Source organism: Dipodomys ordii, unplaced genomic scaffold (assembly GCF_000151885.1).
Source record: "Dipodomys ordii isolate 6190 unplaced genomic scaffold, Dord_2.0 Scaffold33, whole genome shotgun sequence".
In the NCBI taxonomy this organism is placed as follows: Eukaryota; Metazoa; Chordata; class Mammalia; order Rodentia; family Heteromyidae; genus Dipodomys; species Dipodomys ordii.
In genome coordinates this window covers 3,419,168-3,436,669 of record NW_012267249.1, presented here as the reverse complement: position 1 = coordinate 3,436,669, position 17,502 = coordinate 3,419,168, and positions in this window count along the sequence as shown.

Genomic DNA, 17,502 nt, shown 5'->3' with positions numbered 1-17,502 from the left:
CCACCAGCTGGGTCCCCTGTGTGCTGGATACATACGCTCAGGGCATCCTCTCAACCCATGACCCCTCCCCAAGTACAACATAGGCACAATGACTCAGAAATGTGTGGGCTGGGCTGGAGCAAAGATTTGCAAAGGAAATGAAAGCCAGGAAGGGCAACTTACTACCTGACACCAAGATTCTACCCTCTCCAGACTGCAAGCCAGGAGGAGAGCAATACAATGACATCTCATCCCTTCTCCTAGCCTTGATTTCCCCATCTGCCACATAAGGATGAGAGGCCCAACCTCACAGGGTAGCTCTGGTGTTCATTAACAGCAGCTGACACCAACATGTGATACTTATTATATACTAGGTAGTATTCTGACCACTCATATAACAGTATTTTTATTTCAATTTTTTTCATGATTCTGTATCATTACAAAGTTGTTCCAATTATGCAATTATGTGTTTTAAGGTTTGTCCAGTTACTCTCAAAAGGAACTTAGAACAGGCCATCCCAAAATATACCTCTTTCACATGAGGATTGTTTTGAGCTAAAGGCAATTAGAAAAAGAAACAAAATATGCACAAAGAGCTCTTTGCCCTTCTCCTATCTACCTCAAAGCAGGACATAAGTTTCCCTTTGGAAGGTATTTTTCCTCTCCTCTGTACCAGGAAGACAGCAGCATTAGCTCTCAGACAGAAGTCAGAACTAGGATGGCTCTGCACAGACAAACCTTACTGAACTAACTCCTGTCTTCCATTAGTTCCCCAATGTGTGTACCTCCACACAACTTGCCACTCCAGAAGACTAAACCCTTTGTCCTCTCTCTACTTCTCCACAAATGTATTCTTCTTTAAGTGGTATGTAACTCCCTGGGTCTAATTACTTTTTTGATTTTCTTTTATTTTCTAAGAAGGCCTCTATGCATTTAAAAAGTAAAGGATTACTATAATATCAAGTCATATTTGTGTTCTTTTCCTCCTACACAGGAAGCATAAATAGGGGGATTACAGTACAGGCCAGCCTGACTTTAAAGGAGACACTCTGTTCAAAAATCAACTAACACACACACAAAAAAAGACTAAGGATATGGCTCAAGTGGTAGAGTACCTGCCTAGCATGCAAAAAACCTGGTTTTCAAACGAAGTATTGCCAAACAACCACAACAACAAAGATGTATGGTACATTTGAACATAATTTTCTTTTTGTTGGCTATGGGGCTTGAACTCGGGTCCTAGGCACTGCCCCTGACCTCTTTTGCTCAAGGCTAGTAGTGCTCTACCACTTTGAGCCACAGTGCCACTTCTGGTCTTCTGGTGGTTAATTGTCTCACTGACTGCTGGGCTCAGGTGGCTCATGCTTATAATCCTAACTACTCAGAAGGCTGAGATTTGAGGATTGTGGTTCAAAGCCAGACTGGGCAGGAAAGTCTGTGAGACTCTTATCTCCAATAAACCACCAGAAAACCATAAGTGGTGCTGTGGCTCAAGTGGTAGAGTGCTCACCTTGAAGAAGAGCTCAGGGATAGCGTCCAGGTCCAGAGTTCAAGCCCCACCACCACCACCAATAACAACAACAACAAAAAAAGTCTCACAGACTTTCCTGCCCAGGCTGGCTTCAAACTGTGATCTTCAGATCTCAGTCTCCTGAACAGCTAGGATTACAGGTGTGAGCCACCAGCACCCAGCTAACATAATTTTTTTGGGGGGTGGGGAGGGGCCCGGTCGTGAGGCCTGAACTCTGGGCCTGGGCGCTGTCCCTCAGCTCTTCAGCTCAAGGCTAATACTCTATCACTTGAGCCACAGGGCCACTTCTGGCTTTTTTCTTTTTGCTTATGTGGTGCTGAGGAATCGAACCCAGGGCCTCACTCATGCAAGGCAAGCGCTCTACCACTGAGTCACCTTCCCAGCCCCCTAACATAAATTTTTATATTCAGTCCTAATTCACATTTGCTCTTTTTTTCCCAAGATATAATGCACACAATATAAAATTTATCCCATTAAAGTGATTTTAGTATATTTGCAAGGTTTATAATCATCACTGCTATAATCCCAGAACATTATGATCACCCCAAAAGGAATCTCCTAGCCCAATAGCAGTCATTCCCTACCCCCAAGTCCTAGGCAACCACCGATGTACTTCAGTCTCTGTAAGTTTTCTTACTCTGAAATTTATTGTGAGTGGAATCATATAGTATGGGACCTTTTGTTTCTGTAGTATTTCTCTTAACATGATATTTTCAAGGTTCATTTACGATGATCAGAATTTCATTCATTTTCACAGATAACCAAAGGGAAAGATCACATCTGGTTTATTCATTTGTCCCTGATGGACTACTGGTGTTGCTTTTTTAAAAATAGTTTTTGATCCACCCACTTTAACCCATAGTGACCCAACGCGGTGTTATTTGTATCACCAAATTCACAAAGAGACTGAGGTCCAGAGAGTTTAAGTAAGCCGCTCAAGCTCACTGAAACACTGAGTAGCAGGTGTTGGACTTGGCCTGGGAGCTAACACTGGACAATGATAGCCCTGGCCATTGCACTGTGGCCCAAGGGGGACTTAGCAAAGGGTGGTCCTTTTCAGCAGCATTTCTGAAAGCAGGGCCCATCGCTTCTCGGCCTTTTGGCTAAGATCAAGTGTAGTATCTGAAAGCAGGGCCTGAGCTAGGACACCCAGTGAGGAAGCACCACCATCTCAGCCTCAAGAAGGGGACACTGCCCCATCCCAAATGAACCTGCACCCTCTACTGAGCATCACCTGACCAGCCTGCAGCCCCAGGCCCATCCCCATCCAGGAAGCTGTGGGCTGCTCCTCTCCTTGCCAACACATGGCCACTGGGTGGCAGAGGAAGGACCCCTCCTTGTGTGGGGTCAAGGCAGAACTACAGTGCTGGCCAGTACCACCCAGTACATGGCTATGAGCAGTTCTTTGCCTCCACGGGTCCTCCATCTATTGAATAGTGGGATGAGAAATCTTAATTACCAGGGCTGGGAAGTTGGCTCAGTGGTAGAGTGCTTGCTGTGCATGCCTGAGGCCCTGGGTTCGATTCCTCAGCACCACAGAAGAAAAAAGCCGGAAACGGCACTGTGGCTCAAGTGGTAGAGCGCTAGACTTGAGCTGAAGAGCTGAAGGACAGCACCCAAGCCCAGAGTTCAGGCCCCACGACCTGACCCAAAAAAAAAAAAAAAAGAAATCTTAATTACCAATTTAATTGTAGAAGTGATTCAGTGAGTTGGAAAAAGCTATCTCTAAAATCATTTAAAGAATATAGGAGAGGGATGCTGATGGTTCAAATGTATAATCCTAGCTACTCAGGAGACTGTTGTCTGAGAATTGCAGTTCAAAGCCTGCATAGGCAGCCATATCCTGGAAAGTCTTATCTCCAAATAACCAGCAAAAAGCTGGAAGTGGAAGTATGACTCAAGCAGTAGAAGACCAGCATGAATTAAAAAAAACTAAGCAAAGTGATAGACCCTTAGTTCAAGTTCCAGTACTAGATAAGAAGGAGGAGGAAGAAGAAGAAGAAAAGAGAAAACGGAATTAAAAGGAGGAGGACGAAGAAGGAGAGGAGGAGGAAGACAGGAAGGAAGGAAAGGAGAAAGAGGAGGAGGAGGAAGACATGGTGGTACAATCCTATAATCTCAACTGCTACAGAGGTGAAGATCAGAAGATCATGGCTGGAGGCTACCTGGGCAAAAAGTTAACAAGACTGTAAATAAACTGGTGTGGTAGTGTGTGCCTGTAATTCAGCAACAAAGGAGACAGAACTAAGGGGATCATAGTCCAAGGCTGATCCCAGGCAAAAATGTGAGTCTACCTTAAGCAAAAAAGGGCTGGGGCTAGGGCTCAAGTGATAGAGCATCTGCCTAGAAAGAACAAGGTCCTGGGTTTGAAGCCCACTACTGCCAAAAGTTTTTTTACATAGATACATCTATAAAAAAGAGTAAGTCCGCCGGGCGCTGGTGGCTCACGCCTGTAATCCTAGCTACTCAGGAGGCTGAGATCTGAGGATCGCGGTTCAAAGCCAGCCTGGGCAGGAAAGACTGTGAGACTCCTATCTCCAATAAACCACCAGAAAAAAACCGGAAGTGGCACTGTAGCTCAAGTGGTAAAGCGCTCGCCTTGAGCTGAAGAGCTGAGGGACAGCGCCCAGGCCCAGAGTTCAAGCCCCACAACCGACCAAAAAAAAAAAAAAGAGTAAGTCTCTCTATTCCCTCACTGTATAAAAGTGCTGCTTGTAGTCTGGACTAAGCTACGTATTTATTTCTAACTTTTTAGAGACATTTTGAAATAGCAAATGGAAACATAACCCTGGCTGTTTTCCAGGACCTGAGTTTTTCACAACCAAAGAACTGACCCAGACCAGTGCCTATAGCCTCACCTCAGCCTCTGTTTAACAGCTCTGTGGTGGTCTGCGGGGGCCTCTGCTGTTTATTTAGCCCTTGCCTACTGATGCTGTCGGGAATAAACATGCTTATTTATGCGTAGACACACCTCATTTATACATCTTTTCCACAAAGGACAGATTGTTGGAGGGTAAATTGCTGAGTCAAAAAATAAGCATGAGCTAGACACTGAAGGCTCACACTTGTAATCCTAGGTACTCAGAAGGCTGAGATCTGAGGACTGTGGTTTGAAGCTAGCCTGGGCAGGTTCATGAGAGCCTTATCTCGAATTAACCACCAAAAAACCCAGGAAGTAGTGCTGTGGCTCAAGTGGTAGAGTTGCTAGCCTTGAGAGCTCAAGGACAGTAAGTACCCAGGCCCTGAGTTCAAACCCAGAACTGGCCCTAACCCTACCCCCCAAAAAAGCAAGCATATTTTAAATATTCTGCTAAAAATGAGGTTCAGATTTTCTCTCCTCCTGCCACTGGGCCCAATGCCCCTTTCCTCCAGCCCTTCTAGCACTGGGTTATATTGCTCTTTCATTGTTTGTTGATCTAATGGGGAAAGCCTGTGTGTGTGTGTGTGTGTGTGTGTGTGTGTGTGTGTGTGTGTGTGTGTATAAGAACATGTGCATGAAGTAAATACTGGTATATTTATCTGCATTCTGACATATAAAAGATAAACCTGCTGAAGTCCCAGTTACTCAATACTAGGAAGCTGAGGCAGTAGATCAGCTGTGCCAAAATCCTGGATAGCAAACATAAAGAGAGACAGAGACAGAGACCTGCTTATCATCTGGCTTAAGTCATTGAGGAATATGGAAAAGCCTTCCGTCCACTCCCTCCACCCAGGGGGTACAGGGGGTCCCCTCTAGGCTCTTCTGATCCTGGTATCTACGACATCCTCCAGAGCTGGTTTCTACCTTCGCCTTTCAGTCCTGCCCTAGGGCTTGGACCCTGGAGCTAGGCATGCAGGGATTGGTTGATCTTCAGCTGACACCTCCGACAATGACTGTGCCTTTGAGTGGAAACATAGGGGAACAACATCTTTACTTGAAAGCAGGTATGATGGACTGTAGATGTTTCAAAAAAGGATTCGGTAGTGGCCTGGTTGCCTCTCAATCAATGGTCCAAACAGGCTCTGCAAAGAAGGCTGGAGCCTGGTCTTGCCTCCTCTAAGGCCTTGCTGTATAGACCCCGGCAGACCACTGTCCCATCTATGCTCCAGGCTCCCATGTTGGCTGGAAGCCTGACAACAGCTCGCCCACTGAGTAGCTGCAGAATTGGCCTCTTCAGAAGCCAGAAGAGAGGTTCTCTGAGGAGCTTGAAGAGCAGAGAAGGGCCAGCACCCAACCCAAGGCCAAAATCTAAGACTCTTTTCCTGCAACTCTGATTCAGTACGCTGAGCCCAATTGGGAAGCTGGAGTCCCACCTAGCTAAGAGGAGATTGTACATGCACGTGTACAAGTCATGTATAAGCACCTATGAATATGTGGGGGCATCAAATATGCTTCTGTTCATGTAACAGGGGAATATTTCTGTGTGTCTAATCTGCAGGCATTTGGGTTTGTGTCTCATGTGAATGATACCCATGCATGATCTGCATAGGTATATGTGCTTGTGGCATGGAGGCATATGTTCGTATTGACACATATGTGTGTGTGATTGGGAATGCTCTCAGCATCATGTCTGTCTAGTTGGGACTGTGTAGATACACATGCACATAGGCGTGCATGTTTCAAGTTGCATGTGTGGGTTGTGCATGATAACCCATTATACATGGCATGAGCATGCATGTGTGTGTTAAGAACATGTGTATGAAGTGAATATTGATGTAGGGATCCAGAGGTGCAGAGGGGAGATCATGAAATGATGCATACAGTAACAGCAGATGTGAATGCACCCCAATGTGCATTCCATGGTGAGGTGAGGGACCCCCCTCAGGCTCTGGGAAACCTGGCATTTCCTCCAGCCCCCACTTGGCCTACACCTATGTCCCTACTCACACCAAGGGGCCATATAAACTCTGAACATCTTGTTTTGTTTACATGTAGATTAATTTAGTAATTAGCCAGTCATTATAAGCCTTATTTATTTTTAAAACAAACATGATTATATCATAGATGCAGAATTCAGATGGAATTAGAATGGAAAGCATGAATAGAGGTGTATACACACACACACATACATGCACACACACACACACACACACACACACACACACACACACACACACATACACCTCTGCTTCAGTTCTTCAGGGTGTGAACCAGGAAGAGATGGGGTAGGTAGGAAGGAGGAGATGGAGATAATCCCTTGTCTCAGTTTCCAGGATTCTCAGCCCTGGGCTCCAACTTCTGTCCCTATGATATAGTAGGGTCAGGGTTATAAGCACATGGAGACCAGTCAGCATGGGCCAGGCCTGAGTCTGATAGCATCGACACCAGGTGAGGCTCCTGTTCATTAGCCACCATTGCTTCACAGGTAGCATGTGGCTTCTGTCACCTACCAGGAGCTCCCAACACAATCAGCTCGCCTCCCTCCTGAATCCCCAATCTGTCTGCACAACCTCATTTTCCCTCAGAAACTTCCACTCACCCATCAAAACCCATGCCTGGCCACAGATCTGTGGACTTTGAACTTTGAACTTCCTAGGGCAAAGACAAGTGCACGGTATTTGTGGGTCCCCACAGCCCACTCTGATAGGGTGTAATGTTAGTCAACACTTGATGTTAAAAAATAGAGATAAAGAGGGAAAGAGAAGGAGGGCGAGGGTAGCAATGTTTGGTTCAAACAGCAGGTTGCTGGGTGCCTCCAGACTAGGTGAGTCAGCTTGCTCCTTGCCCGAACAAGGGAGCAAAAGCGCCATTGAGCCACTTATCAATCCCCACCCGGCCCAGTGGAGCCTTATCATTTTTTATCTCAACCCTACTGGGGGGTGAGCAGCCTTTTCAACCCATTTTAGAGAAATCAGCCTTCTTAGAAAAAGAGGCAGCTGAAAATCTGGGATTGGAACCTGGCATCCAGGATCATTCCTGGGGTCTCGGCCCCAGACTCTCTTATCTCTGAGCAACACTTCCCTTCCCCCCCCAACACCTTTCTCCTGGCCCTTAGCAAGTATCTGTGACTCCACTCCAGGAACCCCTCCAAGTGCTAGGGTTCAGAGTTCATGCCCTCATGAGCAGCCCTGGATGATGGATGAATCAGTTAAGTTGGTGGACCAAGGCCTCAAATCTGCCCTCCTTGGGAGGTCACCCCCAAGGCTTGGCTCACATCCTTCCTTGGGCCCCAGTTGCCTACCTGCTGCTCATTAGCTCACCTGTATTGGCTTCTTTCCCTGTCTCTCAACCCTGGGGTTTCCTGGACCACCTCACAAATATGCATCTTGCTCAAAAATCCTAGTTCTGGACTCTTTCTGGGGGTCTTCAGTCAAGATAGAGAGGGCTACAAATATGGAAGGACAGGGACTTGGTCCAGGTCAGAGTAGCTCTCTGGATATAAGGACAATCCTAAAACCCCAGCCAAGGGACTCCCCATAGCGTCACATGCAGCATGACTGCAGACATGCACAGGGCAAGGGGGATGGGGAGGGTTTGAGCTCACCTCACAGCGCTTGGGAGGAGCCCAGGGAGGCTCCCCAGCTGGAGCACCACCCATCCCTCGCTCCCTTCTCCACAGTTCCTCAGATGACCTCTGCCCAGTATAGCCAGCATCAACCTTTGCAGAAATAGCCCAGGCCTTTAGCTGGCCCCATCCTTCCAGGGAAGCAAGAAGACTGAGGAGATGGGTCTCAACAGCTCAACACTTGTCTTCCAGCCTCGGTTCCCCTTTAATGAAACGGATCAGAGCCTTCATGGGAGGAGGAAGTAGATGAAGGATCTCAGCTCATTCAGGGGTCATTCCAGGCAGTCACTTGCCCACAAAACACGGGTTGTGGATCAGGTGACTTGTCCTCACGTTCTTTCAGAAGGCAGCTTGACCCAGAGCACCAGGTTGTGATAGGGGAAACTTGGGTGCTGACAATACACGGCTTGACCCTGGGGTCGGCCTTCCATCTACCTTTAATATCCATCACATCAGCCCTGAGGAAGGCAGCCTTCAGCAGCAGGAAGAGCTCAATCCCAGAGCCAGCTGGATTTGGGTTTAAATTCTGTAGAATTCAGAGAAGACCCTCCACCTCCATCTGTGTCTAGCTATTAGACATACAGACAAGGCCCAGGACAGCAGCATATACCTGCAGTCTCCTGCAGTCCTCAGTCAGACAGAAAAACACTTCCAATACCCCTGGCAGAGGAGGCAAGGCAGGGGAGGCCCTGGGAAGCATAATCAGGTGTGAGCGAAGCCCAGATGTCACTCAGAGAGGCAGCACTCTATTTACCTGTCCTCTGCCCAGGGAGTCCTGGGCCCCTTGGCACAGCCACCACCCAGCCTGGCCCATGTCCTGCCCTCATGTGCAGCCTCTCCCCTGCCTAGTCTGGCCCTGACCCAAGGTTTACCCACTGGCCTTCTTTCTGAACATGGCCTATAGAAAAGCTGGGGCTGGGCTTCAGAGTCTGCCTGGCTTGGGCTACCTTTGGCCTCAGGCATGTAGGGAACTGAGCCAGGAAGTTTAAAGGGACCAAACCACAATCTACTCACTGAAGTAGCTCCTGGAACCTCACAGTACCTGGGGTACCCAGGCATGAAGGCTACAGGGACAAAAGGAGGGCTGCTGATTATTGCCTGGAGAGGGAATCAGAGTCTTGCTTGATTACCCTAATGGGGTATAGAGAGCAGACACCAAGAGGGTGAGAGGCAAGAAGGAGGTTTAAAAAGCAAAAAGAATCAAAGTGAACAATGAGCCAGTCATATCTACTTCTAGAAGTTTCCTTAAAGGAAGCACCTTAGATAAACATCTTTCATCAAGGAAATGTTCACTAGCAAGGTGCTGGCAGCTCATGCCTGTAGCTATTCAGGAGGCTGAGATCTGAGGGTCACAATTTGGAGCCAAACCAGATGAATAAATCTTGAGAGACTCTTATTTCCATAACAAGCAAAAATATGGAGGTGGAGGTGTGGCTCAAGTGGTAGAGCACCAGCCTTAAGAGAAAGGCTAATAAAGGACATGAGGCCCTGAGCTCAAGCCCCAGTACCAGCACCAAAAAAAGAAAGAAAGAAAAAGAAAAGAAGAAAGAGAATGTTCACAAAATTTTTTTTTAAAAATGCTAAGAAAAAAAAGAAGAAAGAAAAAGGAAGGAAGGGAGGAAGGAAGGGAGGAAGGAAGGAAGGAAGGAAGGAAGGAAGGAAGGAAGGAAGGAAGGGAAAGGGAGGAAGGAAGGAAGGGAGGGAGGAAGGGAGGGAGGGAGGGAGGGAGGGAGGAAGAAAATGTGTGCTGAAATGTTTATAAGAGCACTATGTGTGAGAGCCCCAAGCTAAAAAGTACCCAAAGTCAAGTACTCATTGAATGGCTATTATAAATCAAACCTCAACTGCATAAAATCATATGGTTCATCTGACAAATACAAAGTAAAAACCAAACAGCACTTACAACAATATTCCATTTGCATAATTTAATGTAAGCAAAATTAATCTATTATCTAGAAGTCAGGATAGCACTTGTCCAGGATGAGGTAGGCAATGACCAAAAGTGGGCAGCGGGGAGCATCTGAGGTCATGGCTTTGTCCTATTCTTTTCTTTAGATGCAAGCTACATGAGTATTTGTAGTTAGTGAATATTCACTGGGCTATACATTTATGACTTGCACATTTCTGTGTGAAGACTATCAAATTCCACAAACTGAATGTATGTTTACTTCTTTCACACAGCATTGTGCTTGAGAGTCATCCAAAAATATACTGTGTTCATTTCATTGCAGTATAGTATTCCATTTCATAGATATACCATAATTTGCTTATTGCAAATTGGGATGTTTTCAGGTATTAGAAGGATTTCTGCTCTGAATATTTTGCCCCTCTGAGTATTTTTATATTATATATAAAATATATATTTCATTTTTGCTGGGTGTATGCTAAGAGAAATTTTCTTGGCCTTAGGGTCAACATATTCAAGCCCAAAATTGTTTTCCATTTGCACAACCATTTACTGTGTGTGGTAGTATCATATGCCCACCGGATGCGACATGATCAGCTTTCCTTCTGCCATTCAGGAAGGTGTAAAATAGCATTGCACTATGGCTTTCATTGGCATCATCTTTTGTATATTTATGTCTGTGCGTGTGTGTGTGTGCGTGTGTGTGTGTGTGTGTGTGCGCGTGTGTATGTACGTATGTGTGTGTGTGTGCGCGTGTGTATGTACGTATGTGTGTGTGTGTTAGGTGGTCATGTTAAATCCTTGGCCCTTGTAGCAGTGCAGCCTTCCCAGGATCCACAGGCACCCCAAGAAGGTGCTAGAGCCCTAGCTGTGACAGAACCACCACTACAGCCCAGCTTCGTGGCTCTTCAGTGGCTATTTCTGGCTGTCAGGAAGTGGCCAGACAAGGGAATCCGGGTTGTTGGAGTGGGGGGTAGGGGGTGGCAAGCATTCAGGGCATTCCAGAAGTCAGATAAAGGCCCCGGGTGAAGAAGCACATGTCCAGCCTGGGGCTACAGAGAAAACGGATGTATATAAGACCAAAGCAGGCCCCACCTCTCCCCGACAGTGAAGGTCAGATGGGTGAAGGCAACCTGTCAAGAGGTTCTGGTCAGGGCACCTACTTATGTGCTTCTCTGCTCAGCAACCAAGGCAGGATTCTGCCCCTAAGTCCATTTCAGAATGTTGTTTTCCAAGACCCCTTCATCCTCTGACAGTCCCCCATCCAGCTCCCAGTATAGCAAGAACCAAGTCCAAGGAGCCTCTTGCATCTGGGAGACACAGCTTTTCTCCAGCAGAGGGGCTCTACACTATGCCTAGGCCCTTGCAGAGAGCCAAGAAAAGAGGCAGCCAGCGCTATGCTCTCCCTCAGAGGCCAAGCCAAGGTAGGGTGGGGAAGTATCAAGGCTGACCCCAAGGGCTGGACCCAAAGAACCTCAAGCTAAGGGAGCATCCTAAAACACTGCAAAGGGGCCATTTAGTCGCTTTATCACCTTAGGTCAGATAGTGTTCCTTCTAACCTCTAATTCAATTTCTAATGGAATTTGGCCTGATCCCTGAGCCTGCATCATGAGAGCTGAGGGTCAGGGAAAGGCTGGGCCTAGGAGTGTGGTCCCGGATGGGCAGTATTCCCCTCCTACCACTGTTTTGGCCTGGGGGAGACTGGGAAGTGAGAACTTAAGACAGGTCTGAGCAGGGTCTGTCTGCTTCCACATAGCTATGTTTGGAGCCAAACCACATGCAGCTCAGTAGCCAAGTAACAATCACCTTCTCTCCAGACAGAGGTGTGACCCAACAGGGGCCAGGTACAGTGGACACCTGTGACATCCAACCTTTCCCTGACTGTGTCCAGGTTGCTCAGGTAAATGCACACAATTTATGCTTGGCCAGCCAGTTGAGCGCCTGTCCTTTGGGCCAGTCACTGCCCAAGGGTAAACATGTAACTCAAGCCAGGCCAATTGGAGTTTAGCCAATAGGAACTAAGAGTCTAGAGGTCCTTGGAAACTTTTTTGAGATCCTGAGTTGTAAGGATAAGACTATAGCAATGGGTGGTCATCTTAAATCATGTGATGAAAATCTATCCAGAAATAAAAGTCCAGAACAGGCAGACAGAGGTGAGAAATGGAGAGAAAGTTGTTTTATTGATACTATTAGCACAGCTGGATGCAGCCATGTCTGAACTTTCCACTTGCTGTTTATGTGATGAGCCAATGAAGATCTACTCTGTGTTTGATCAGTTGTGTCCTTTGCAGTTTAAAGGGTTGGAATGAATGCAGTAGAAGAGGACACCTCCTGCCAAACCCTTTCTGTACTTGCCTGTCCCACGGGTGCACAGAGATCGCAGGGAGTTCCTTTTTAAAGGGTCATTGCAACTGGAATGCTGTGGGAAGGCAAAGATCATGTCCTGCCGCCCTCTGAGAAGGTACAACGAAGGAATGCAAAGTGGAACGAGGCTGCCAGAAGTTGATATTCAAGAGTTCAGAATGTTACTCACACAAGAAGGGCCCAGTCCTGGCAAGCTGCCCTCCACCTACCTCACTTCCCAGAGTGTTCTAGAAGGTGGGGTGGGCTATGTGCATTTTCTGACCAACAACTTTTTTTTTTTTTTTGCTTTTGAAGTGCTGAGGATTGCATCCCAAGCCTCATGCATGCCAAACAAGTGCTATACAATTGAGCTACATTGCTATCCCCACTTTTTTTTCTTCCCTCTCTTTTTTTGTGTGGAAGTACTAAGGCTTGAACTCAGGTCCTTATGCTTTTGCATGGCTTTTTAGCTCAAGTCTAGTGCTTTACCACTGGAACCATACCTCTACTTTCATCTTTTTGCTGGTTAATTGGAAATAAGAGTCTGTCAGATTTGTCTGCCTGGACTGACTTTAAATCACTCAGCTTTCTGAATAGCTAAGATAATAGGTGTGAGATACAAGTAACCATCTCTTTTTTTTTTTTTTTAGTAAGAGTCTTTTTAAGTTTCCATGGCTGCCTCAATCTCTTGGTCCTCCCGCCTTTGCTTGCCAGTGGCTAGAATTACAGGTGTGCTCCACAGTACCCAGATCCAACTATTATTTCTGTGGTTTTTTAAAAGTGAAATCAGAGCTATATAGATTTAGGAGAAAACATGTTTTGCATCCCCAATATGAATAGTCATTATTCAATTATTAATTCAAGTACATTCTACAGACAACCCCCATGTCCATCCATAAGGGTCTGGTTAAATATAGTATGTATGTGAAGGTTTGGTTTTCAATGAAAGTAGCACTAAAATCTATTGTAAAAATACAGGGTGTTTAATCATGGTTGGCAAGTTGACTGGATTGAGAAATGCCTAACAAATAGGTAAAACACCTTTTTCCATATGCTGGTGAAGGCAGTTCCAGATGATTGGCATGTGAGTCAGCAATAGAGAGAGAAGGCCTGCCCTAAATATGGGCAGCACCATTGAATGAGCTGAGGGCAGGGGATGGACCAAACACCCGACAAAGGGGGAAATCTACCTGGGAATATAAGCATTATCCTTCTTGAGCACGGATTTTTGATGTCAACCTTGCCTAGGGACATCAAACCCTTAGACTGCAGCAACTCTCCAGGGTGTTTCCAGGACTTCAGCTTTAGAGCAAGGCTGCTTCACTGGGGCCTTCTGTTAAGGCTTTAAGCCTCTAGGAATAAGCTGTTACCAGTTTTCTTGGCTGTCCAGGCTGTAGATAGGCAATATGGGACTATTGGACCTCTGACTGTGTGAGCTGATAAATCCTCTTTTACAATTATATATGCACTCTATTAGTTCTGCCTCTCTAATGGATCCTGACCAATACAAAATGTGTAAAGTTTGAAGTATATACTACTGCAATGTACAGAATAAAGTAGTAGGGATTGCATATGTCCATTTTCAAAAGATAAAACCTGGAAGCCCTGTGATACCCAGGAGACTTATTTATTCACTTAGATGAGCGAGGGAAATAACTAATCAACACAGGTTACTATATAATGAAGATAGTCTTTTGTCCAGTTTCCAACGCTCCTCTTTTCCATCTGAGCCTTCATAGTGTCCATATTCCACCAGTGTTCTTATTGTGACCACTTAACTCACTTCCAAAAAGTTCTAGATTTCCCCTAATCCTTTGTTTTGAGCCTTCACCAGAATCACCCTTATTGTTCCATTCATAGAAATCTAGGCCTTTTCTAGCTTTTTCCTCCAAATTCTTCCAGCCTCTCCCTACCACTCAGCTTCAAAGCCACTTCCACATCTTCAGGAGCTTGTTACATCAACTGCCTCATTTTCCAGAACCAATTTTCTGTCTTAAGTCTGTTTGCTGCTGCCATAAGAGAATCTCACAGATTGGACAACTTATAAGGAAATAAATTTCTCTAGTTCTAGATTCTGTGAAGTCCAAGGTCATAGGGCCATGTTATAGCTTGAAATGCATTAAATGTGTGGTCTTTGCTAGTGTCATTATTTGGATGAAGTTCTGGATACATCAGGATCTGGGGCTTACCTGGAGGAAGAAGGCCACTGGAGACATGGCTCTAAGGGCTATAACTGGCCCTTAGTCTGTTTCTTTTTGCTTCCTGTCTGCTCATCCTCCACACATTACAACCACCACAATTTTCTGCCCAAATTCAGGGGACCAAATGACCACACATTGAATCCCCTGAAACCAAGAGTTTTGCTTATGCTGTTTATGGCAGGCATTTTGTCACTGCAACAAGACTAGTAACACAGGCCACCTCTGGTGAAAGCCGCCTTGCTGTGTTGTATGGGGTGGAAAGCATCACGTGGAAAGAACACAGAAGGACAAGACAAGCAAGAGACGATGCAGCAGGAAGAACTCAATTTTGTAATAAAGCTAATACATGATAACTAACCCCAGCCCCATCACTCCACTCATGAGAGTAGAAATATCTGACCTAATCATCCCACAGTATCATCATAAGGGCAATTAAATTTCCAATGCATTTTGGAGGGGATATTCAAACCGTGGCAGGTATCCTAACATTAGACCTCATGTCACCTCCTATTCAAGCTTCCAAGCCCCAGATTCTGTCCTCCATGTCATGGTGGAAGCCATGGTTTGTCCTTCCTTAAGCAAAAACTAGTAGAAGCTACAGGGCTGGCCAGGATCTACAAGGGCAGATTCTCTAAGGTAGGCCTGGAACTACAGGATCATGATGCCCCTGTCCAGGGTCCTGACTGGAAAATGTCCTGCCAGAGCACTCAGTGGCCGTTAGGGTCCCCCTGTGGTGCAGACAGGAGATAAGCATGTCCAGGATTCTGTCCCTGGTTCTCTGTCTGTCTAATTACCCCATAGGAGGTTGAATACTGGTCCCCAAGACCAATATTACTAATAAATGTATATCCACATTCTAACTCCTGGAATCTGTGAATGTGATTTTGGAAAAGAGTCTTTATGCACACAGTTAACGTGAAGATCTTGAGATGAAATTGTTTTGGATTATTCAAATGGGCCATAATGCTCACAGTGACAAGTGTTTCCATCAGAGAACATCAATGGGAATTTGGACACAGAGGAGATGAGTTCAAAATGAGAAGGTCAAGTGAAGGAAGCAAAATTAAGTATGTAGCTCACAACTATAATCCTAGTAATTGAAAGTTCAAGGCAAGAGGATCATGAGTTCCAGGCTAGTCTGGGCTATCTTGTAGGACCCTGTCTCAAAAAAACAACAGAGAGAGGGGGAGGGAGAGAGAAAGAGAGAGAGAGAGATTGAGGCAGAGATTGGAAATGATGTGGGCTGGAGGAAAGCCAAAAGCCACCAGAAGCTAGAAACAGCAAAAACCAAATTGTCCTCTAGAGCCTTAGGAGAGAACACAGTCCTAGTGACCCTGATTTTGGATCAACAAAGATGTGGTCATTTGTTAAGCAGCCCAGGAAAACTGATAAATACCCCCATGCTGCCTTTCTTCCTCCACTGTGGTATGGACCATGCACCCTTCAAGACAGCATCCTAGAGTCATAGCATTCTAGAAGCCTGCTCTAAAGTTCCTATGTTTCCACCACCCTGTTGCTGGGGCTCACAGGAAAGAGGGTAGCACTAGGTCACCTTATTTCTGTCCCATCTATTTCTGTTTTTCCAGATCTTTAGTGCTCCACTGAGAAGTGGAAGGACTCTCCATTTGCTCCCAGGTTGAATAGGAACTTCCCTTATATCATACTCTAAATTCTCTTTCTATCTTGGGCTTAGGACAAAACTCACATGGAATTTTCCACATTTGTTTTGCTTTGCTTTGCATGTGTGTATGCGCATGTACGCGTGTGCATGTGTGTGTGTGTGCACGCACACAGCTATACACCAATGGGGCCTAAACTCAAGGCCTGATCACTGTCTCTGAGCTATTTTGCTCAAGGCTAATGCTCTACCACTTGAGCCATAGCTCTGCTTCTGGTTTTCTGTTGGTTAATTGGAAATAAGAATCTCAAGACTTTCCTGCCTGAGTGAGCTGTTATCCTCAGATCTCAGTCTCCAGTGTAGTTTGGTTTACAGGTATAGCCACTAGTGCCTTTTGATACCTACAGAAGTGCTCTGAGAACAGAGAAACCTACTTTCTCTCTTTTACAGTACATAGTGTTGATTTTCTAATGTATTTCATTTCCTGTTCCTCATTAAAATATCCCAATTTTCAATCTGGAATTTATTCCACCCTAACTGATCTATTTCAGAGAAAGGTGAGACCAACTTCAGGTCCAGGGACAGCTCTCAATGATATCATAGAATTCTACCCTGCCTACCGATTGACCTAGAAATGCAGGCCTAAATGCAGGTACAACGTGCACCCACGGATATGGGAATGGGCCTTTGACCCTAATCAGGATGCAAGGAATATAGGGAAGTTTTTCTGGAACTAAGGAAAAGTTGTTTCCTTGCTGTTAAGAGAACCAAACTCTCCCTTCCTGAGTGTTGTGGTGATGAATGTGCAGCTCAGCCATTGGCAATTCCAAAAGGAACCAACCCAAGGATGAAGATAAAAGAAGGTATAGTCTTGGGAACTATAAAGAGATGGGCCAGAGTCAATGGATTAAGACAGCCCAGAAGCCTACCCAGGGTCAATATATCCCTTGCTAAGCCAATTCGTGTTACTTACAGCTCAAAGCACCTTGACCAACAATGTTGCTCAACAAAGACAGCCTTTCTAGACTGTTGTTTTATTATGGGTTTTAAAAGACTGTTTGAGATGGGGCTGGGAAGGTGGCTCAGTGGTAGAGTGCTTGCCTTGCATGCATGAGGCCCTGGGTTCAATTCTTCAGCACCACATACACAGAAAAAGCTGGAAGTGGGTGCTATGGCTCAAGTGGTAGAGTGCTAGCCTTGAGCTGAAGAGCTCAGAACAGTGCCCAGGCCCAGAGTTCAAGCTCCACAACCAGCCAAAAAAAAAAAAAAGACTGTTTGAGATCACATTTTAAACTAAGTGTTGTTCTGTATTCCTTTTTTATATTACTGTCCTATTTATTTTAATCCTCCTTAAGGCAAATGTGTGCCTCTGGCTACATAGAAGAAAAATCATATCCAAGGAATATGAGAGGAAAAATAAATTGTTGTATCTCAAAGAA